The 24,661-nt window shown below is 40.1% G+C and overlaps 1 non-coding gene across 1 annotated transcript; it reads left to right on the top strand.

Moving 5' to 3' along the window:
- Window positions 1-251: 251 nt before the first annotated feature.
- Window positions 252-359, top strand: LOC130951698 (small nucleolar RNA R71). The gene has a single exon (XR_009074072.1). It is a non-coding gene; the product is annotated as a small nucleolar RNA R71 (small nucleolar RNA).
- The last annotated feature ends 24,302 nt before the right edge of the window (window positions 360-24,661 follow it).

Raw genomic sequence — 24,661 nt, forward strand, 5'->3', positions numbered from 1 at the left:
ATTTTATTCTGAGCCAGTATGGCATTCAGAGTATCAATCTCAATAACTCCTTTCTTCTGACTTGTCCCATTGTTCACAGGATTTCTTTCAGAAGTGTACATGAATTGGTTATTTACAACCATTTCAATTAGTTCTTGAGCTTCTGTAGGCGTCTTCTTCAGATGAAGAGATCCTCCAGCAGAGCTATCCAAAGACATCTTGGACAGTTCAGACAGACCATCATAGAAAATACCTATGATGCTCCATTCAAAAAGCATATCAGAGGGACACTTTCTGATCAATTGTTTGTATCTTTCCCAAGCTTCATAGAGGGATTCTCCTTCCTTCTGTCTGAAGGTTTGGACTTCCACTCTAAGCTTACTCAATTTTTGAGGTGGAAAGAACTTTGCCAAGAAGGCATTGACTAGCTTTTCCCAAGAGTTCAGACTTTCTTTAGGTTGTGAGTCCAACCATATCCTAGCTCTGTCTCTTACAGCAAAAGGGAATAGCATAAGTCTGTAGACCTCAGGGTCAACCCCATTAGTCTTGACAGTGTCACAGATTTACAAGAATTCAGCTAAAAACTGATGAGGATCTTCCAATGGAAGTCCATGGAACTTGCAATTCTGTTGCATTAGAGAAACTAATTGAGGCTTAAGCTCAAAGTTGTTTGCTTCAATGGCAGGGATAGAGATGCTTCTCCCATAGAAGTCGGGAGTAGGTGCAGTAAAGTCACCCAGCACCTTTCTTGCATTGTTGGCATTGTTGTTATTTTCGGCTGCCATGGGTTCTTCTTCTTTGAAGATTTCTGTTAGGTCCTCTACAGAGAGTTGTGCCTTAGCTTCTCTTAGCTTTCGCTTCAAGGTCCTTTCAGGTTCAGGGTCAGCCTCAACAAGAATGCTTTTGTCTTTGCTCCTGCTCATATGAAAGAGAAGAGAACAAGAAAATATGGAATCCTCTATGTCACAGTATAGAGATTCCTTGAGGTGTCAGAGGAAAAGAAAAATAGAAGGAAGAAGTAGAAGAATTCGAACTTATCAAGATAGATGGAGTTCGAATTGTGCATTAAGGAATAGTGTTAGTCCATAAATAGAAGGATGTGAGAAGAAGGGAAGAAATTTTCGAAAATTAAGTAAAAGAAAAAACATTTTGAAAAATAGTAATTGATTTTCGAAAACCAAGAGTGGAAAAGAAATCAAGTGATTTTTTAAAAAGGTTTTGAAATTAGAAATTAAAAAGATATGATTGAAAACTATTTTGAAAAAGATGTGATTAAAAAGATATGATTGAAAAGTTATGGTTTTAAAAAGATGTGATTGAGAAGATATGATTTGAAAAACAATTTAAAAAGATTTTATTTTAAAAATTAATGACTTGGCTAACAAGGAAAGATATGATTCAAACATTAAACTTTTCTCAACAGAAAAGGCAACATACTTGAAATGTTGAATCAAATCATTAATTGATAGCAAGTATTTTTGAAAATGGAAAGAAATTGATTTTGAAAAAGATTTGATTGAAAAGATTTGATTTGAAAAAGATTTGATTTTGAAAAGATTTTGAAAACTTAAAAAATTTGAATTAAAAACAGAATCTTCCCTCTTGTGCCATCCTGGCGTTAAATGTAATACCCGGTCTAACCGAAATTAATTAAATAATGAGTTAAGTAGGAGCGAATATGGTAGGAAGATTTGGCAATTGGAATTTGATGATTTCAATATGATATTTGGATTCAGTGAATTTTTCCGAGTCGGAAGACATAGTTTTCGGCGTAAAAGCGCGCAGTGGAATTTTGATCGACAGTACTGGCTGAGACCTGTCTGGTACTGCAGCTGAGAAAATTGATTATGAGTAAATAAGATTAAGAAATGAGGAATTATAATTAGGGGAGGTAGAAATATTTGAAGTGCGATTTAAAGCGCTAATCTTAAAGGTTTTGGTCCAAAATTGGGCCAACGGACAAAAATAAGTGAACTGGGCCTAAGTGGGCCCAAGACCCAACATAAATAAACATTAGTTATGAGCATTTCAGCTCATTTTTACCCTAAAAGAGAGGTTGGGGCGCTGAAATAGAGAAGAGAGAAGAGAAGAGAGAAAACCTAACTCTCTTTGATCTTCAAACCACCATAACTTGAGCTACGGAGCTCCGATTGACGAGCCGTTTGCGGCCACGCGTCGCTCTTTTCATCCTCTACAATTCTATCTAAGTTTTGTGGTGAGTATTCCATTAATCTCTGCCCAGTTTTCGAATTTCCCCACTGTTACACGTTTTTGGGAAGTTAGTGTTGAAATCTTGTGATTTTGGGTGTTTAGGGATACTCCAACATGGATTCTAAGTGGGTTATATCCCTACTTCATATGGGCTGAGGTAAGAAGTACTCAAACCCTTGTGATTTGTCATTTTTATGAGCTCTAGGTTGATGTATGTATGTAATATTGGTTATGTTAGTGCATTTGATGGTTTTGGTGCACAATTGGGAGATTGGTGTTGCTTGAGGAGCTTTGGTGAGGCTTGGGACTAAGGTTGGTGGAGACTTCTAAAGAAGAGGCTCAATTGATTTGACTACAAGAGGTACGGTTTAAGTTTCATTTAAGTACCGTGTGGTGTGATGAGAATTCCTAGGCTAGATGCCCCTAGGATTAAGTTTGGATTGTGTGAATGGTTGGTGCTAATATGCATAGTTGGTATGTAATGTGAAATTAATGATTGGATTGAGAATTGTGTGGCCTTGTATGTTTGGTGTATTGAAAATTTGATGTATTGGGTAATGAGTATTAATTTGTGGTTTATGCATTTAAATTGTGAAATTGGGCCGGAGGCCGTAAATTTTGGGCCGGAGGCCGAAAAGAGGTAAGGGAGGTAAGTTGATGTGTGCATTGTATGATGACACAAGTGATTGGATGAATTTCATATAATGAATATATGAATGATTGGGTTGGTTATTGGATAATGAGGTTTGAGGAGTTGAAGTGTGAAAATTGGTAATTTTGGGTGAAATAGTATAGATGAGGTATGTTTGATTTTGGTTGAGATATATTATGTGGTCACATATGTGAGAATGATTATTGATGCCTTGATGGTATGATAATGCATGAGAGATATGTATGTTGTGATATATGCTTGAGAAATGATTAAGGTTGATTTGGGGGTGAAACCACGTGATAGTGAGTATGATATTGGTTATGTATAATGATGGTTGATTGGAAATAGTATTGTTGGAAATTGGGATGAGGAAGTATGTATGACATGTTGTTATGTTTGTAATTTAGCCATTTGTTTGAAATGGGTAAAGATGGTTATATGGCGGTTTTGTGAATTGTGGTAAGGTGTTAATGTATGAGTGAGGAGGCTTGATGTTAATTTTGATATATTTTGATTGGTTTCAAAAAGGGTTGAAAATGGCATGTTTTGGTTGATTTTGAAAAGAGTTGAAAATGGCTTGTTTTGGAAAATGGCACTTTGTGGTTTTATATGAAAACATGGTTTTTGGGCATACTTTGGCGGGACATAACTTAGACTACAGATCTTTGTTTTGTGCCAAATCTTTTTAGAAATGAAATTGGATCCGGGATGTCCATGCCGTTCGAAGAACGGGTGAAAAACGATTTAAAATGAGGAAGTTATGTCCGTCGGAAGATTGGGGGTTGAATTTGTGAATTCTGCAGCTTTTAACTTAGAAATTCTTTTAGCAGAATGACCCTCAGTGCGCCTACGCGTCGTTCTTCGAGAAGGCACCATCCACGCGTGCGCGTGGTGTGCGCGTGCGCGTCGATGCGCTGCACCCATTGCCCAGCCATTTTCCAGAGAGTTGTGCCAGAACTGTGCCAGCTTTGTGCCTGGGGCACGAGAGTATCCACGCGTACGCGTGGTTGACGCGTGCGCGTCGATTTGGCAAATTTTTAATCCACGCGTTAGCGTGCATGACGCTTGCGCGTCGATGAGTTTTCGAGGCCATCCACGCGTGCGCGTGGAGTGCGCGTACGCGTGGACCTGTTTTCATCCCAAAGTTGATTTTTGAGTTTTAAAAGCTAAATCTCATACTTCTAAGCCTCCGATCTCACCCCTTATGTATTAAATCATTATGATATGCTTAGTAATGAGAAAGGAGCTAGGGGATGTGGTAACTTGCGAGTGAAGCAAGGGAAAAAGTTATGATCACTGATGATCAACGATGATTATATGAGATATGGAGGATGACGGTGGGAGTACCGTGTATGCCATTAGCCGAAGGGCTATATTTATTGATAAATGGCTGGTTCTTGATTGGACCATGAGCCGGATGGCTGAGTTATTGCCGGGTCACGGCAAAGCCATTATTGATTATGGCTGAGAATAATTGCATATATGATTAATGAATGAATGTGTTAAATGGATAATAATGGAAGATGTTGAAATGTGATGTGTAACCCCGGGTAGTAGGCAGTGGCGTTGTCCACTTGCTCCGGGTGTGAGACGGAAAAGGATGTTTATGATAAATGAGTTTAATTATGGAGTTTTGAATGAATGTACTTGTGATACCTGGGTAGTAGTAAGGGTTGTGGTTCGTCCCACTTGCTCCAGGTTAATGTTTGAGATTTGATAACAATGAGGATTGATAATTTGAATTGAGATTGAATGAATATATGCTTAAGATACCTGGGCAGTAGCAAGGGTTGTGGTTCGTCCCGCTTGCTCCGGGTCAATGCTTAAGATACCTGGGCAGTAGCAAGGGTTGTGGTTCGTCCCGCTTGCTCCGGGTTAATGCTTGAGATACCTGGGCAGTAGCAAGGGTTGTGGTTCGTCCCACTTGCTCCAGGTCAGAAATTGTGACGCCTGGGTAGTAGCGGTAGTAGTGGTGAATCCACTCGCTCCAGGTTGAGCTGTTAAACATCCGCCAGGGTAGTAGCCGCAGTAGTGGTTGTTCCACTGGCTCTGGGCTGAGCGGGTAGTAGCAAGGGGGTTGTAGCTCAAACCTACTTGCTCCGCAAGGGGTGTTTCTGTCCATGGTTAGCTACCAGGACGTGTCGGGTTGGCTATATAACCGACAGATGATATCATCAGCCATAGGGCAGGCATACATCATTTGCATATGTTTGAATTGTTTGGGTTTGCCTATTTGTTTTGGATTTCTATATCATATATGCTATGTTACCTGATTATATGCTACTTGTTCTACTTGTACCTTATTTGTGTATTACTTGTCTGTATTGCTTGTGTTTGTACAACTGAGAGATCCCTCATAATGGTGTTGGTGGATGTTGGGGGCTGTTCTTGGTGAGATGAGTTGATAATGCGATTGCATAATGATGATGATTTTTGAATGAGATCATTTGAGCCCCCTGGGTAGACGCAGTGACGTGATTTCACTAGCTCCAGGCGAGGGTATGATGTATTGATATAGAGTCGCTGAGGCAGAACAACTGGTGATGGTTTTGCTTATGATTCTGAGTCTGATTCGTGGAAGAATCAGCGAGTTGGAAAACATGTGTAACATGAACTAGATTTAGTATCCCCTTACGACAGATGCCTATTTATGGATTAGTGAGAACCTAGGCTGGATATTTGGTGAAAAGGAGTTTAGGATGCTTAGTGAGTTTTATTGCAATGCATTGTATTTATTTGGCACTTTTACCGTACTGGAAACCCATGGGCCCGGGGTTCTCATTCCGTATATATCTCTTGTTTTTCAGATACAGGTTCAGATGCTCAGAAGTGAGCTGCGGTTCGTCTGAGAGACGGCGAAGATATTTATTTTCTCTACTTTGTGTTTTCCTTAGAATCTCTCCACCTTTGTTTTGAAAAGATTATATTATGTGCTGAACTCTTTTGGAACTTGCCTATAGAGGCTCTTATGTTTCCTTTGGGAGAGATTAGGATGTACTGTTGTCAGTTACTTTCATACTGTACCCTAGCCGGCCTAAACTTCGCGGGTCGCGACTAGTGGCTATTACTTATGTTATATATATCTATCTGTTATCTGTCTCTTAATCTCCTTTATGTCTTGTCCGTTTATCGCTTTCGGCTTCACAGTTTAACTTTTCGTTGTCGAAACGTGAGTGATACGTCTTCCTGATTTTATTTCTACTCTTTTCAGGCTTCTCGAATAATACTCCTTTCGAAATTAACTATATTTATATATTAAAAATCCACCTGAGAGTCGTACCACCGTAATATCATTGACTTATGACTCGAGCATAAGGATTTGAATATTAGGGTGTTACATTATGGTATCAGAGCAGTTCGTCCTCGTGAGCCTGAGGGATGGAACTGCTTATGCTTCAATGCATACTCTGAGTCTGTGCCTGTGCTAGTTAGGGTATCTAACCGATACATCTAGCATGAAGTCCATGAGTGTACCTTTGGCACTTTGAAGCACTATACTACCGATATTGAGACTGATCAACTTGATATCGATTGTTTGGTGTGTATAGGAACCAGATGGCGCCTCGTGGACCCGGTCGGAGACGTGAGAGAGATCGTACTAGTACACAGGAACCGAAAATCAACTCGAATAACCCGGTAAACCTTATGGCGGTATTGGAGAATATGGCTGCTGCTATGCAAGCCACTGCAGAGGCTCTTGGGCAACAGATAAACAATAATGGCAATGGCAGAAGGGAAGCTCAGGGCCCGATGACACTGGCAACTTTCTTAAAGGTTAATCCACCTAAGTTCAAGGGAACCACCAATCCGACTGAAGCTGATACTTGGTTTCAGGCCATGGAGCGAGCACTGCAAGTGCAGTTGGTGCCTGAAGAGCAGCGTGTTGAATTTGCTACCTATCTGCTCACAGGGGAGGCATCGCATTGGTGGCAAGGGGCTCGACGTCTCCTGCAACAGGAAAATGATCCTATCACTTGGGATGCCTTCCAGGTGGAATTCTATAAGAAGTACTTTCCAAATTCCGCCAGGACAGCCAAGGAATTGGAGTTACTTTGAGGCAAGGTGCTATGTCCGTATCTGAGTATACAGACAAATTTGAGGAGCTATTCAGGTTTTCCCGCATGTGTCAGGGAGCTCCGGGAGACTTCGAGGAATAGAAGTGTATTAAGTATGAGGGAGGACTTCGAAGTGAAATCCTGAGCTCCGTTGGACCGATGGAGATTAGGGTCTTCTCCGAACTTGTGAACAAGAGCCGTATTGCTGAAGAATGTGTGAGGAAGGCTGTTGAGGCGAAGAATGACCGTCGGGAGTCCCACCGCAGGGAGCACAATCAAGAATACCTAACAAGGGGTCAAGAGTTTAAGAGAAGAGGATACCCACAACGTTTTCCTCAAAGGCAAAATGACTTTGCGACGAGTGAGGAGTCCCAAAGAAGCGGTAAGGGAAAACGGGCAGCGGCTACTTCTGATGTTTTGAGCTGTCAGAGGTGTGGAAGTCATCACCCAAATAGGCCGTGCCGATTGGGGTTAGGTGTATGTTACAAGTGCGGGTTACCAGGGCATGTATCAAGAAGTTGCCAACAAGGAAGGAGTCAAGATACGGGCCGATTGCGACAGTAAGATTGAGGTAATTATTATCATCAAGCTTAAAGGACAGTGCATTCTTTTATAATACCGCCTGTACAGTAGAACTGGGACTGTCGAACTTAATATTAGACTGAGAAGCAAACCGGATGGTCCGAGTAAGGATTTACCTTGATACAAATGGATAAATGCCTATGATGTAAATGATTTTCTATTGAGAATGATGTGTTGTGTTTGTTATATAGTTGGTTAATTTCTGGATTTTTGGTGAAACGGATTGAACCTGTGACTTTTAGTTCCTTGATTTAAACAGATAAGAAATGGTCCTAAATGATGGATTTAGAAACGTTGATTTGAAATACCAGTCATGCTAAGTTGTGGTTGGGTACTTGAGGAAATAAGTGATGGAGCTAATACTTGACGAGAAATCAAAGTGGCATAGCGGAAGCTTGCTAAAAGCATTAGCATAGTATGGTAATAATAAGGAAAAGTGGGATATGATTAAAAATGCTTTATGCTTTGAGTACTTAAAAGTTTAGTGAGCTTACACAGATACTGATTCTCGATAATTGGAATTAATTGCGGCGGTGAGCCTTAATGGTTCTGAAATGGATGAGGAAATTATCATTGATGCATAGTCGGATTTAGATGATGATTGAGTGCAAGTTGTTGTGTTCGAGAGATGAGTGCTATGATGTTTGGTCATGGTGACCTGGGATTTTGATCAAGATTTGTAATGATTGGTTTCAGAGAAATCGTTTGGAAACCTTTAAATTGCAATACTGATGCGGTACTGAGATTGGTTTGAGGGAACCCGTGACGGGTGGTAAACTCCAATTTTTGGGGAGGTGCTGTTGAAAAATTTTCCCAAGAATTTGAAGGAGTGTTGGTTATATTTTTGAAAATGATTTTTTATCTGAATAACTTCAACAAAAGAGATGTGTCTCAAAAGCTTTTATAGATTATTAAAGGGAAGCGGATTCATAAGAGTTTGTCAGCTTGTTAGTACAAACTCATTGAATTCTAAAAACGAAGAAAGCTTTGATTGATTATAGTGATGTGGGATGATGGCTATTATTAACGATGATGGCAATATTATTGATGAGATTTAATAGGGTGTGAGTTGATGAGACGATAAAAGTAAGGAACGAATGATCGAGATCCTCAGAGATAGAGAAATCAGAGCGCGGCAACGGAAGCGCGCAGAGTAAAAGGACCTTGGAACTGTTATGCGTTGGATATAACGGCAGACTACGCTCGCGTACTCGTAGTGATGGATGAAATTTTCGAGGGCGAAAATTTCTGTTAGGGGGGTAGAATGTAATACCCGGTCTAATCGAAATTAATTAAATAATGAGTTAAGTAGGAGCGAATATGGTTGGAAGATTTGGCAATTGGAATTTGATGATTTCAATATGATATTTGGATTCAGTGAATTTTTCCGAGTCGGAAGACATAGTTTTCGGCGTAAAAGCGCGCAGTGGAATTTTGATCGACAGTACTGGCTGAGACCTGTCTGGTACTGCAGCTGAGAAAATTGATTATGAGTAAATAAGATTAAGAAATGAGGAATTATAATTAGGGGAGGTAGAAATATTTGAAGTGCGATTTAAAGCGCTAATCTTAAAGGTTTTGGTCCAAAATTGGGCCAACGGACAAAAATAAGTGAACTGGGCCTAAGTGGGCCCAAGACCCAACATATATAAACATTAGTTATGAGCATTTCAGCTCATTTTTACCCTAAAAGAGAGGTTGGGGCGCTGAAATAGAGAAGAGAGAAGAGAAGAGAGAAAACCTAACTCTCTTTGATCTTCAAACCACCATAACTTGAGCTACGGAGCTCCGATTGACGAGCCGTTTGCGGCCACGCGTTGCTCTTTTCATCCTCTACAATTCTATCTAAGTTTTGTGGTGAGTATTCCATTAATCTCTGCCCAGTTTTCGAATTTCCCCACTGTTACACGTTTTTGGGAAGTTAGTGTTGAAATCTTGTGATTTTGGGTGTTTAGGGATACTCCAACATGGATTCTAAGTGGGTTATATCCCTACTTCATATGGGCTGAGGTAAGAAGTGCTCAAACCCTTGTGATTTGTCATTTTTATGAGCTCTAGGTTGATGTATGTATGTAATATTGGTTATGTTAGTGCATTTGATGGTTTTGGTGCACAATTGGGAGATTGGTGTTGCTTGAGGAGCTTTGGTGAGGCTTGGGACTAAGGTTGGTGGAGACTTCTAAAGAAGAGGCTCAATTGATTTGACTACAAGAGGTACGGTTTAAGTTTCATTTAAGTACCGTGTGGTGTGATGAGAATTCCTAGGCTAGATGCCCCTAGGATTAAGTTTGGATTGTGTGAATGGTTGGTGCTAATATGCATAGTTGGTATGTAATGTGAAATTAATGATTGGATTGAGAATTGTGTGGCCTTGTATGTTTGGTGTATTGAAAATTTGATGTATTGGGTAATGAGTATTAATTTGTGGTTTATGCATTTAAATTGTGAAATTGGGCCGGAGGCCGTAAATTTTGGGCCGGAGGCCGAAAAGAGGTAAGGGATGTAAGTTGATGTGTGCATTGTATGATGACACAAATGATTGGATGAATTTCATATAATGAATATATGAATGATTGGGTTGGTTATTGGATAATGAGGTTTGAGGAGTTGAAGTGTGGAAATTGGTAATTTTGGGTGAAATAGTATAGATGAGGTATGTTTGATTTTGGTTGAGATATATTATGTGGTCACATATGTGAGTATGATTATTGATGCCTTGATGGTATGATAATGCATGAGAGATATGTATGTTGTGATATATGCTTGAGAAATGATTAAGGTTGATTTGGGGGTGAAACCACGTGATAGTGAGTATGATATTGGTTATGTATAATGATGGTTGATTGGAAATAGTATTGTTGGAAATTGGGATGAGGAAGTATGTATGACATGTTGTTATGTTTGTAATTTAGCCATTTGTTTGAAATGGGTAAAGATGGTTATATGGCGGTTTTGTGAATTGTGGTAAGGTGTTAATGTATGAGTGAGGAGGCTTGATGTTAATTTTGATATATTTTGATTGGTTTCAAAAAGGGTTGAAAATGGCATGTTTTGGTTGATTTTGAAAAGAATTGAAAATGGCTTGTTTTGGAAAATGGCACTTTGTGGTTTTATATGAAAACATGGTTTTTGGGCATACTTTGGCGGGACATAACTTGGACTACGGATCTTTGTTTTGTGCCAAATCTTTTTAGAAATGAAATTGGATCCGGGATGTCCATGCCGTTCGAAGAACGGGTGAAAAACGATTTAAAATGAGGAAGTTATGTCCGTCGGAAGATTGGGGGTTGAATCTGTGAATTCTGCAGCTTTTAACTTAGAAATTCTTTTAGCAGAATGACCCTCCACGCGTAGGCGCACTTGGCGCGTACGCGTCGTTCTTCGAGAAGGCACCATCCACGCGTGCGCGTGGTGTGCGCGTGCGCGTCGATGCGCTGCACCCATTGCCCAGCCATTTTCCAGAGAGTTGTGCCAGAACTGTGCCAGCTTTGTGCCTGGGGCACGAGAGTATCCACGCGTACGCGTGGTTGACGCGTGCGCGTCGATTTGGCAAATTTTTAATCCACGTGTTAGCGTGCATGACGCTTGCGCGTCGATGAGTTTTCGAGGCCATCCACGCGTGCGCGTGGAGTGCGCGTACGCGTGGACCTGTTTTCATCCCAAAGTTGATTTTTGAGTTTTAAAAGCTAAATCTCATACTTCTAAGCCTCCGATCTCACCCCTTATGTATTAAATCATTATGATATGCTTAGTAATGAGAAAGGAGCTAGGGGATGTGGTAACTTGCGAGTGAAGCAAGGGAAAAAGTTATGATCAATGATGATCAACGATGATTATATGAGATATGGAGGATGACGGTGGGAGTACCGTGTATGCCATGAGCCGAAGGGCTATATTTATTGATAAATGGCTGGTTCTTGATTGGACCATGAGCCGGATGGCTGAGTTATTGCCGGGTCACGGCAAAGCCATTATTGATTATGGCTGAGAATAATTGCATATATGATTAATGAATGAATGTGTTAAATGGATAATAATGGAAGATGTTGAAATGTGATGTGTAACCCCGGGTAGTAGGCAGTGGTGTTGTCCACTTGCTCCGGGTGTGAGACGGAAAAGGATGTTTATGATAAATGAGTTTAATTATGGAGTTTTGAATGAATGTACTTGTGATACCTGGGTAGTAGTATGGGTTGTGGTTCGTCCCACTTGCTCCAGGTTAATGTTTGAGATTTGATAACAATGAGGATTGATAATTTGAATTGAGATTGAATGAATATATGCTTAAGATACCTGGGCAGTAGCAAGGGTTGTGGTTCGTCCCGCTTGCTCCGGGTCAATGCTTAAGATACCTGGGCAGTAGCAAGGGTTGTGGTTCGTCCCGCTTGCTCCGGGTTAATGCTTGAGATACCTGGGCAGTAGCAAGGGTTGTGGTTCATCCCACTTGTTCCAGGTCAGAGATTGTGACGCCTGGGTAGTAGCGGTAGTAGTGGTGAATCCACTCGCTCCAGGTTGAGCTGTTAAACACCCGCCTGGGTAGTAGCCGCAGTAGTGGTTGTTCCACTGGCTCTGGGCTGAGCGGGTAGTAGCAAGGGGGTTGTAACTCAAACCTACTTGCTCCGCAAGGGGTGTTTCTGTCCATGGTTAGCTACCAGGACGTGTCGGGTTGGCTATATAACCGACAGATGATATCATCAGCCATAGGGCAGGCATACATCATTTGCATATGTTTGAATTGTTTGGGTTTGCCTATTTGTTTTGGATTTCTATATCATATATGCTATGTTACCTGATTATATGCTACTTGTTCTACTTGTACCTTATTTGTGTATTACTTGTCTGTATTGCTTGTGTTTGTACAACTGAGAGATCCCTCATGATGGTGTTGGTGGATGTTGGGGGCTGTTCTTGGTGAGATGAGTTGATAATGCGATTGCATAATGATGATGATTTTTGAATGAGATCATTTGAGCCCCCTGGGTAGACGCAGTGACGTGATTTCACTAGCTCCAGGCGAGGGTATGATGTAGTGATATAGAGTCGCTGAGGCAGAACAACTGGTGATGGTTTTGCTTATGATTCTGAGTCTGATTCATGGAAGAATCAGCGAGTTGGAAAACATGTGTAACATGAACTAGATTTAGTATCCCCTTACGACAGATGCCTATTTATGGATTAGTGAGAACCTAGGCTGGATATTTGGTGAAAAGGAGTTTAGGATGCTTAGTGAGTTTTATTGCAGTGCATTATATTTATTTGGCACTTTTACCGTACTGGGAATCCATGGGCCCGGGGTTCTCATTCCGTATATATCTCTTGTTTTTCAGATACAGGTTCAGATGCTCAGAAGTGCGCTGCGGTTCGTCTGAGAGACGGCGAAGATATTTCTTTTCTCTACTTTGTGTTTTCCTTAGAATCTCTCCACCTTTGTTTTGAAAAGATTATATTATGTGCTGAACTCTTTTGGAACTTGCCTATAGAGGCTCTTATGTTTCCTTTGGGAGAGATTAGGATGTACTGTTGTCAGTTACTTTCATACTGTACCCTAGCCGGCCTAAACTTCGCGGGTCGCGACTAGTGGCTATTACTTATGTTATATATATCTATCTGTTATCTGTCTCTTAATCTCCTTTATGTCTTGTCCGTTTATCGCTTTCGGCTTCACAGTTTAACTTTTCGTTGTCGAAACGTGAGTGATACGTCTTCGCGATTTTATTTCTACTCTTTTCAGGCTTCTCGAATAATACTCCTTTCGAAATTAACTATATTTATATATTAAAAATCCACCTGAGAGTCATACCACCGTAATATCATTGACTTATGACTCGAGCATAAGGATTTGAATATTAGGGTGTTACATTAAACGCCCAGAATGGTGCACATTCTGGCATTTAACGCCCAAAGCACTACCCTTTTGGGTGTTAAACGCCCAGCCAGGCACCCTGGCTGGCGTTTAAACGCCAGTCTGCCTTCCTCACTGGGCATTTTTAACGCCCAGCCTTTTTCTGTGTAATTCCTCTGTTGTATGTTCTGAATCTTCAATTCTCTGTATTATTGACTTGAAAAGACACAAATTAAAAAAATTTTTTGGATTTTTTTTTAAATGAGGAATAATCAAAATGCAACTAAAATTAAATAACAATGCATGCAAGACACCAAACTTAGCAGTTTGTATACTACTGACACTAACAAAATAAGAATGCATATGACAAAACACTCAAATCAAGAGAATTCAAAGATCAAAGCAAGGAAATCATTAAGAACATCCTGAAAATCTCTTAAGACACATGAATGAATGCAAGAAGAACAGAAGCATGCAATTGACACCAAACTTAAAATGAGACACTAGACTCAACAAGAAACATAAAATATTTTTGGTTTTTATGATTTTGTAAATTTTTTTGGTTTTTTCAAAAATTAAGTGGAAAAGAAAATAAAGGTATCAAAATTCTTAATGAGAATTCCAGGAATCATGCAATGTTAGTCTAAAGCTTTAGGCTAAAGGAATTAGACATGGCTAGCCAAGCTTCATTAGGACATTGCATTCAAGAGCTAAATTGATGAGAATCAATCAGCTTTGGTGATGATAAGAACATCACCTTGAAACACTAGAATTCATTCTTAAGAACTCTGAAGATAAATACCTAATCTAAGCAACAAGATGAACCGTCAGTTGTCCAAACTCAACAATCCCCGGCAACGGCGCCAAAAACTTGGTGCTCAATACCATGGCATAAAAACAACTTCGCACAACTAACCAGCAAGTGCACTGGGTCGTCCAAGTAATAAACCTTACGCGAGTAAGGGTCGATCCCACGGAGATTGTTGGTATGAAGCAAGCTATGGTCATCTTGTAAATCTCAGTCAGGCAGACTCAAATGGTTATGGATGATATATGAATAAAGCATAAAGATAAAGATAGAGATACTTATGTAATCCATTGATGAGAACTTCAGATAAGCGAATGGAGATGCTTTGTCCCTTCCGTCTCTCTGCTTTCCTACTGTCTTCATCCAATCCTTCTTACTCCTTTCCATGGCAAGCTGTATGTTGGGCATCACCATTGTCAGTGGCTACAGTCCCGTCCTCTCAGTGAAAATGTTCAACGCACCCTGTCACGGCACGGCTAATCATCTGTCGGTTCTCAATCAGGTTGGAATAGAATCCATTGATTATTTTGCGTCTGTCACTAACGCCCAACCTTCAGGAGTTTGAAGCTCGTCACAGTCATTCAATCATTGAATCCTACTCAGAATACCACAGACAAGGTTTAGACCTTTCGGATTCTCTTGAATGCCGCCATCAATTCTAGCTTATACCACGAAGATTCCGATTAAAGAATCCAAGAGATAAACATTCAAGCCTTGTTTGCTTGTAGAACGGGAGTGGTTGTCAGGCACGCGTTCATGAGTGAGAATGATGATGAGCGTCACATAATCATCACATTCATCAAGTTCTTGAGTGCGAATGAATATCTTAGAACAAGAACAAGCTGAATTGAATAGATGAACAATAGTAATTGCATTAATACTCGAGGTACAGCAGAGCTCCACACCTTAATCTATGGTGTGTAGAAACTCCACCGTTGAAAATACATAAGAACAAGGTCTAGGCATGGCCGTGAGGCCAGCCTCCAAAACGTGATCAACAGATTCAAAGATCTAAAGATGATCTAAGATCCAGAGATGAAAATACAATAGCAAAAGGTCCTATTTATAAAGAACTAGTAGCCTAGGGTTTACAAAGATGAGTAAATGACATAAAAATCCACTTCCGGGCCCACTTGGTGTGTGCTTGGCTGAGCATTGAAGCATTTTCGTGTAGAGACTCTTCTTGGAGTTAAACGCCAGCTTTTGTGCCAGTTTGGGCGTTTAACTCCCATTCTTGTGCCAGTTCCGGCGTTTAACGCCGGGCATTCTTGAGCTGATTTGAAACGCCAGTTTGGGCCATCAAATCTCGGGCAAAGTATGGACTATTATACATTGCTGGAAAGCCCAGGATGTCTACTTTCCAACGCCATTGAGAGCGCGCCAATTGGGCTTCTGTAGCTCCATAAAATCCACTTCGAGTGCAGGGAGGTCAGAATCCAACAGCATCTGCAGTCCTTTCCAGTCTCTGAATCAGATTTTTGCTCAGGTCCCTCAATTTCAGCCAGAAAATACCTGAAATCACAGAAAAACACACAAACTCATAGTAAAGTCCAAAAAAGTAAATTTTAACTAAAAACTAATAAAAATATACTAAAAACTAACTAAAACATACTAAAAACATACTAAAAACAATGCCAAAAAGCGTACAAATTATCCACTCATCAGTACGCACAAAGGGTCATGCGCACGCATGCGTGCTAATTTTCGCTTTGTGCGTACGCACGCATTCTCGTGCGCACGCACGCATGGCTGAGCTCTTCTCCTTTGTTTTCTTCATGTTTTGTCCCTTTGTACATGCTTCCTTCCACTTTTGGCCATCCATTCATGCCTCTAGAACCTGAAATCACTCAACAAATATATTACGGCATCGAATGGAATAAAAGTGGGATTAAATTGCTCAATTTATGCACAAAAACATAAGTTTTCACATTTAGGTTCAATTTAGGGATCAAACACAAAAGTATGCTATTATGGTGCTTAAGTGTAGGTTTATGCGATGAAATCCACTCAAATCAAGCTAAAATATATTAGAAAATATGGACTCATCACTCTTCCATCAATCTCAAATGAGTATGTACCTGAGAAGGCATCCAATTTAAACCAAGAAGTCTTCAAGAAATCGAGCTACCCAAAAAGGAATAGTTTCTAAAACATGGATCTTTTCCTTATTCATGCACAAATCCTTTAGAAATTTAGCATACTTGGGAACCTGGCAAATAGCATTAAAAAGGGGAATAGTTACCTCAACCTTTTTGAAGATCTCCATCATCTTGAGATCTAGCTCCACTTGCTTTTTAGTCCTCCTAGCAAGGTGTGGAAAAAGAATGGGAATGGCTTCTTTCGAAATATTGTCCTTCTTAGGAACTTCATTCCTTGGTTGAGCAACTTCTTCTTCAACCTCCTCTTGTACCTTATCCTCTTCTTCAATATCTTCTACCTCAACAACGTCTTCATCTTGAGTGGCTTTATTTGAGCTTGGCTCCGCGGGACTCCTCTCTTGCAATGTGGTGCCGGACCTCAAAGTGATGGCATTGATTCCACCCTTGGAGTTGGGTAAAGGTTGAAAAGGAAATGCACTGGAGCATGAAGGTTGAGTATTGGAAGTAGAGGCTGGGTCCTTACGGGATAGAAGAGCTTGGATGGTAGAGGTCAGACTGGTGATGCTAGAGGCAACTGTAGCTTAAAGCTCTTTTTCTCCTTGCATAAGAGAGCGAAACATCTCATCATTGGAGGAAGAGGTAGGGTAGGTAATTTGGGGAGCTTATGGTTGGTTGATTTGGGGTGCTTGGGCTTGCCTTTGGTGAGGTGGTCGATAACTTTGGCCTTGGTTTTGTGGTTGGTATGGAGGATTTTGTTGATACTGGTTTTGTTGGTAGTTATTATTCCACCTATGGTTTCCACCATTGTCTCTGCCTCTTTGGTTGTAGTTGTCCTTCCATCCTCGGTTGGAATTGTCTCTCCATCCTTGGTTGGGATTATCTCTCCATCCTTGGTTGGGGTTGTCTTGCCAACCTTGATTGTAGTTACCACCTTGATTATAGTTACCGCCCTGTTGATAGTACCCTTGATTCGGATGGTTGTAGTAAGCATTGGTAGCCGCCAAGGTGTTGTCTTCTTGGAGTTGTGGACATTTTTCAGTATAGTGAGAATAGCAAGTGCAAATTCCACATACTCTCTGAGGGATTAACTATTGACATTGTTGTTGTGGAGGAGGCAGAAGTTGTTGTTGATTGAGCTGGATTTGCTTAAGTATATTGGTCATTTCTCCCAATGTCTTGGTAAGAGCAGCTGTCTCACCACTAGAAAAAACTTCTGCAATAGCCTTGGGATGATTGTTCCTTTGCCTTTCATTTTAGGTAGACTCAGCTAGATCGATGATCAGTTACCACGCTTCTGTCGCCGTCTTGTACTTTGTCAGAGAGCTATTACTCGCAGCATCCAAGAGGGTCTTGTCTCGAGGCTTCATGCCTTGGCAGAAGTAGCTAATTAACACCAACTGGTCAATCATGTGATGGGGGCATGAATCGAGGAGATTCTTGAAGTGTTCTCAATACTCATAGAGAGTCTTTGATTCACCTTGAATGACGCAGGAAATTTCCTTTCTCAATCTATTTGTGACCTCTGCTGGAAAGAACTTGTCCAAAAATTCCCTTTTAAGCAAGTCCCAATTAGTAACCACAGCTTCAGGTTGAGTGTAGAACCACTCCTTTGCCTTTCCCACAAGAGAAAATGGGAAGGCATATAACCAAACGACAGTCTCATCCGCACCATGCCGCCTACTAGTTGAGCAAGCTGTCAGAAAGTCTTGTAGGTGCTTGATGGGCTCTTGGGCAGGTAAACCATGGAATTTGGGAAGTATATTGATCAATGCGGTCTTCAGTTCAAAATCAGCAGTCAAGTTCGGAGGACGTGCTTGAAATGGTTGAAGAGTAAATTCCGGGGCTCCCGCTTCCTTGAGAGTGATCCTTCTAGGAGCGGCCATAGTATCTGCACTTAAATCAACAGAAGAGACGTCAATGAAATTAGTAGGAGATGAGTTAGTTTCTTCCTCAAATGACGCTTCAGATTCAACCTCAGATAAGACTGAGGAATTAGGCGAAACCCCTTCACCACCCTCAGAGGCTAACCGACGCCGAGCTTACCTAAAACGTGAAATAGTCTTTTCAATCTCAGGATCAAATGTGGCTAGGCTCGGATCCGGTAATAAACGCGCCATTCAATGAAAGAAACATAGAGCTTATGATAATAAAATATACTAATAAAAATAAATAATAACTACTACTAATTAACAAAAAGCACAGCAATAAAAATAAAAAAATAAATAAATAAATGCAATTATGTAAATATAAAAATATTTACATCAACCAAAAATTTACCACACATATGCAACTTCCCGGCAACGGCGCCAAAAATTGATGGGAAGAAAAATGCTAGTCAAGAATTTCTGGTAAAAATAGCGTTGCAAGTACAGCCTTGACCGATGAAATTTTCACTATCAATTTAAAAGTGTGTCACAATTAATAATAAATAATCGGGAGTAGAATCCCGGGTTGTCTCCCAAAGAATTGACACAAGATGTAAATTATTGGTCAGGATTTTCCTGAATAAATTTGAGATTGAGAACGGAAACATAAGAAAACTAGAAATTAAACCAATAAGCAAATAAGAAGAGGTGTTATGTATTTGAAGTAAAAGGCCTTGGTCAGGGGAGAAAATTGGAGTTCCTATACTTGTTGTTTTCCCCAAGTATAAGAGTAAGAGTTAATTGCTTCAACTTAGTTATCCTCTAACAATTGAAGGAAAGTCAAGTGGTTGTACTAACTCTATCTCACAAGTCCTAGTCACTTCGTGGAGAAGGACTAGAGTTGGTGAAAATCGAGTTTAGCAAGCAATTCCCAATTACAGATTAACACTTGAGTATCACAACTCAAGGGTTTCTAATTAATCAACCCCCAAGCCAAGTTGAAAGATCTACTCCATTAACATGAATGCCATTTTAATAAACATATAATGGGAATAAATAAAAGACATGGTAATTCTGAGAAATTAATTAAATTAAAACTGGCACGAACAATAATTAATACGAATCAAACAAGCAATAAAAATAAATATAAGAATACTTCAATGCATTAATAATAGTCAGAGTGACAAGATCCAAACGTGAATGCAAAACAATCAAATGGAAAAGAGTAATATAAAGATTAGAAAGGTAAACTATAAAAGAGTTTACTCCAATTGAAGATAGCAGTAGCTCTCCCAATATCCAATGCGAAGATGAACCAAGAATGCTAAAACCCCTAGACAGAAGTAGGAGTTTCTCTCACTAGAATTCCAAATTAAAAATTAAAACTAAAGTAAAAGTTGAAGTCGCTTCAGTCTCAGCTCCATCCCTGCCTCTACTCTATGTTTTCAGGCTTGAAACTGGGTCCAAATGAGCCCAGAAATCGCCCCCAGCGAGTTCTATTAAGTGCAGCACGTGACACTCCATCACGCGTACGCGTCAGCCACGCGTACGCGTTGCTGAACCTTGCACCTGGCCACGCGTACGCGTCAGTCACACGTACGCATCAATGAACGGTGCTCCAGGTCACGCGCACGCGTCAGCCATGCGTGTGCGTCGCTCATCGCTTCTCAACTCTTTAGTTTCTTGTGTTCCTTCCACTTTAACATGCTTTATCTTCGTTCTTTAAGCCATTCATGCCTGTAAACCTGAAAACCCTTAACAAACACATCACGGCATCAAATGGTAATAAAGAAGAATTAAAAATTACCAATTTTAAGGCCTAGGAAGCATGTTTTCAATCATAGCACAAAATTAGGAAGAAAATGAAAAACATGCAATTTACATGAGTAAGTGTGAGAATAGTTGATAAAACCCACTCACTTCAATCCAAAATATATCATAAAATAGTAGCTTATCAACGATCAGTGGGATCACCAGCACAATCAACATCTGAGTATGCCTGAAGGGATAAAAATGAATGAGCAAAAAAATAAAGGCCATGAAATAGGTTGCCTTTAATGTAGCAAAGAACACGAAGAACTGCCGCATAGTGAGTGGTACGATGAGCTGACAAGAACTGGCTCAGAACGTGAACCGGATAGGCAATGTTTGGTTGGGTGATAGTTAAGTAGACTACTCCTCCAACTAACTATCGATAAAGAGTGGGATTATCCCAAACAGTGCCATCCATAGGAGTAAAATGAACATTATGCTCAAGAGGAGTAGACTCAGTGGAACTATCTGTTATACCGGTTCTAGCAAGAAGATTCGAAGCATACTTAGCTTGAGAGAGATAGATACCATCATCTGTGGATATGACGTCAAGACCAAGAAAATAACTAAGAGAACCAAGATCTTTCATCTCAAAAAATAAGGTGAAGGGAGGCTTTGAGATCAGAGAACCAAGATCTTTGGTTTTTATTTTAAAATTTTTATCTTATCTTATCTTATTTCAAAAAAATCAAATTTCAAAATTCAATATTTAAATTTCAATTTTCAAAATTTCAAAATTCAAAGTTTCAAAAAAATTTTAAAATTCAAAATTTCAAATTTCAGATTTCAAAATTTCAAAATTTAATTTTCAAATCTAAAAAAAATTAAAATAACCTTTTAATTTCAATTTGTTTTTATTTTTGTTTTTAATTTTTGTTTGCTACTATGAACTCTCACCCCTTTGGCTATGAGTCTGGTTACAATTATGTTGCAGGAAGAAGAAATTACAATGAGAACAGGCATCAAGGTTGGAACAATCAAAGATGGGAGGAGCCACAAGGATTTGATCAACCCTCATGGCAACAACCACCTCCAATGGACTATCAACAACCACCACCATATGCCTATGAACCCTTTCCTCAACATAACTTTGGACCACCACACTCACAAGCCCCTTTCTGCCATTCACCTCCATATAACCCCAACCCTCAACCACCATACCAACCACCTTATGAGCCATATGAACCATATATAGAACCACCCCAATTCCAACCCAATTACTCATAAGAACCACCACTTCAATATTCACCATCTCCATATTCACCAATCCAAGAGCACTATGATCCTATTTATAAAAGCCGAGTGCATCAAGAGACAAAGGATCGTCTCAAGGAAACAGTGGATCGATGTCAGGCAACCATTCATCAATTGGGGCAAGCAATAATGAATCAATTATCTTCCCGACATTCGGACACTCAAGGAACCCCCATGACTTCATGTGGACAATCTAATGAAGAACGTAGTATGAAGGAGATACTAGAAACTCCAGTGAACAGTACAGAGCATGACTTTGTACTGGAACAAGTAGAGGAAGCCGAAATTATTGAAGAAGAAGAATTGGTTGAAGACTTAGGAGATGCTGAACCTCTATGGGAAAGTCAAAACATAGAGCCTCCTTCCAAGACGGTTGCAATTGATGTTGAGGAGGGTGTACAACCCCCAAGGCATATCACAGTTAAAGACTTGGAAGAGGTTGATCAAGTGATGGAGATTCAAGAAGAAGAAGCACAACCTCCCATGCCCTTGGAAAGCAATGAAGAGGAGATTGAATTGGAAGAGAGCTACCAAGAGGAAGAGGTTGAAATTGAAAAAGCTTGCAAAGAGGTGGTAGTTATCCGAAAAGAGCATAAGGGAGTGGAGCTTGCAATTTCATTAAAAATACCTCCCCCTAAGTTGCCATCATCCTTCACAACATTCAAGTGGGTAAAATTCATATCCCTTAGCTTTCTAATCCCACTTGAAAGAGTAAGAGGAAGACGGCCAGTAGTAAGAATCGTCCTGCAAGGTTCATCATGGTTAGAAGCTTTAAGTTTAAGAGTAAAGGTTGGTATAGAGCTTAACTGAGTGGGTCTAGGAAGTTGTTTGGCCGCTTATGTGAGAATTCAGACTGCTTGCCACCCGGATGGAACAATATTGCTCAACCAAAAGATGGGTGCAAAGGCAAGGTCTGGGACCCCAGAATCCATTCTACCAATCACCACTCTTGGGGCCTTGTCACTTGCTTCAACTTGCTTGAAGGCTTTCTGCACCTAGTTTGGGATCCCGGAGGCTATTGGATGTACAAACATTGGTGGGGATTCCTAGATCAGTACAAGCACAAGCCACCATAGTAGGAAGCTCATCAAATGTCCAACTTAAGGACTTTAACTAAAAGTGATAGGTGGGAGACAACCCACCATGGTATGATCGTTCCTTTTTCATTTTTATTTAGTTTTATTTGTTTTCGAGTTTTATTTTATTTTATTATATTGAATCTGGAGTTCTGCATCACATTCATATTAACACTACATTCTGCATTTTTTATTTTTCAGATATAAAAAAAAGGGGGGATTTTCGCACGCGACGCGACAGCGTTGCCGACGCGTCCGCGTTGTATGTGCGTTTGGAAGAAAATAAGGTTGAACAGAGAGTCACGCGAAAGTGTGGCTGGAGGCGCGCTAATGGCACAAATTGATCCACGCGACCGCGTCGCTGACGCGTCCGCGTCACATGAAAAACATGCCTCCCACGCGACCGCGTCACCCACGTGGCCGCGTGACCTGAAAATCGACGTCAACCAGGTGCATGGCCGAAAGTTGAGCTGGAGTTGGGTTGGACTCGTGCTGGAAGCCCAAGCCTCACCACGCGCACGCGTGCCCCATGCATCCGCGTCATATCCCCATGATGGCCACTCACGCGATCGCATACCCCACGCGATCGCATGCCCCCCGCGATCGCGTCACCCAGATTTTTGGCAAAAAGAGTTTCAAACAGAGAGTTGCGCGACCGCGAGGCTGCACTCGCGCCCGTCGCACAAAACAGGCCACGCGTCCGCGTCACCTAACCTTATTGCGCACCACCCGATCACGTCACCCACGCGACCGCGTCGCCAGCGTCGCACAACCTATCCAGATTAGTGCCAATTATCTTATCCTTTCTTTTCTAATCCTTACTTCTTCTATCATTCCTTCTTTCTTCTTTCTTTCTCTTCTTCTTCCCCTCTACTCTTCTATCTCTTTAATTTAATGCATTTATTTGTTCTTTCCTTTTTCTTTTTCAATTCTTTTTCATGCATTTTTATGTTGGTGTTGGAGTTTTATTTGGATAAGTGCCTTATTTTATTTGAGCACGTGGCTACTCGGAGAAGAGATTTGACAATTGACATTTACTTATGGCTCTCATATACATTTGGATTACATTATTTTCATCCCTATTTTAACTTGCACACCCAATGTATTTGGGATTATCATTCACAATTGTCATCATTACACATGCTCTTTAATTTGGCACATTTATTACTTGATGCTTGAGCTATGCTTCTCATGCCTATTATTTGCATGTTTTTACCCTCTTGCATCTAATTATTTTGAATTGCCATTTTTAATCTTTTTTGTTGTCTTCCCTACATGTTGTAGCTACCATGTAGATGGACTATCATGTTTTTACCCTCTTGCATTCCTTATCACTTGAATTTCCTTCCTTCCGGTCTTAGTTTTCTATATTTCACACTCTTCCTTTTTCTTCTTCCTTAAGCATGGGTACCAAGAAAGGAAAAGAGAAGGCCACTGACAAGACACCAGCAAGGAAAGGAACCAAGAGATCTCCAACCAAGACACCTCCATCTACAAGCGTCAGTTGGAGCAACCCGTCCACTTGCACATTTCAGCATGCACTGAGGACGGTGCAATCTTTAAGTGTGGGGAGGTCGATACCGATCTCCATGGGTTAGTTATTTCTTGACTCAACACCAAATATTTTATTTTATTTGTTTGTTTATTGTTTCATTTGCATGTTTGATTGCATGTCTGTTTTATTTGTGCATATTTTACCACTTGGTTGAAGTAATATTCTCTTTTTCAAGAAATTCTTATAGTATTTCACTAATTTGAATAAAACTTTTTGAAAAACTTGTAAGAAAGAAATATTATTTTGGAACATGGTTTAAAGCTTGAACACACAAAACCAGTGAGATTTTGAGCCTATTTGATTGGTTACATTTTATCAACCAATATTTTATTTTTGTGTGTTATTCTCTCTAAAATTGTGATCTTTGTCTTGCTTGATTCTATATTTCCATTATTTGATGTATACATGCACTTATATGATTGAGGCCTTGTTTCACTGAGCTTACATACCCATATGGCCTTCCCTTCCATTATCTTTGCAAACCAATTTGAGCCAAATACACCCATTTGTTCTTTACTTTAGCACATTACTAACTCTGAGCGAAAAACAATAATGTCCTTAATTTGAATCCTTAGTTAGCTTAGACTAGTAAAAGTGCTCATGATTTAAGTGTGGGGAAGTTGGGTTTGGAAATATTTGGTTTGAATAATTGGGTGCTGTATATTTTAGTGAAAATGTGCAAAATAATGGTTGAGCACATGTTATTGCATTCAATACTTTAATCATATGCATTGAAAAAAAAGGTGAAAAAGAAAAGAAAAAAAAAAGCAATTAAGAAAAAGGGACAAAATGCCCCAAAATAAATAGTGAGATCAATGCATATGAGCTGTACTCAAAACTTAGAATGCATAAATATGTAGTAAATACAGTT

The sequence above is a fragment of the Arachis stenosperma genome, chromosome 1 (genome assembly GCF_014773155.1).
Source record: "Arachis stenosperma cultivar V10309 chromosome 1, arast.V10309.gnm1.PFL2, whole genome shotgun sequence".
NCBI classification, from domain to species: domain Eukaryota; kingdom Viridiplantae; phylum Streptophyta; class Magnoliopsida; order Fabales; family Fabaceae; genus Arachis; species Arachis stenosperma.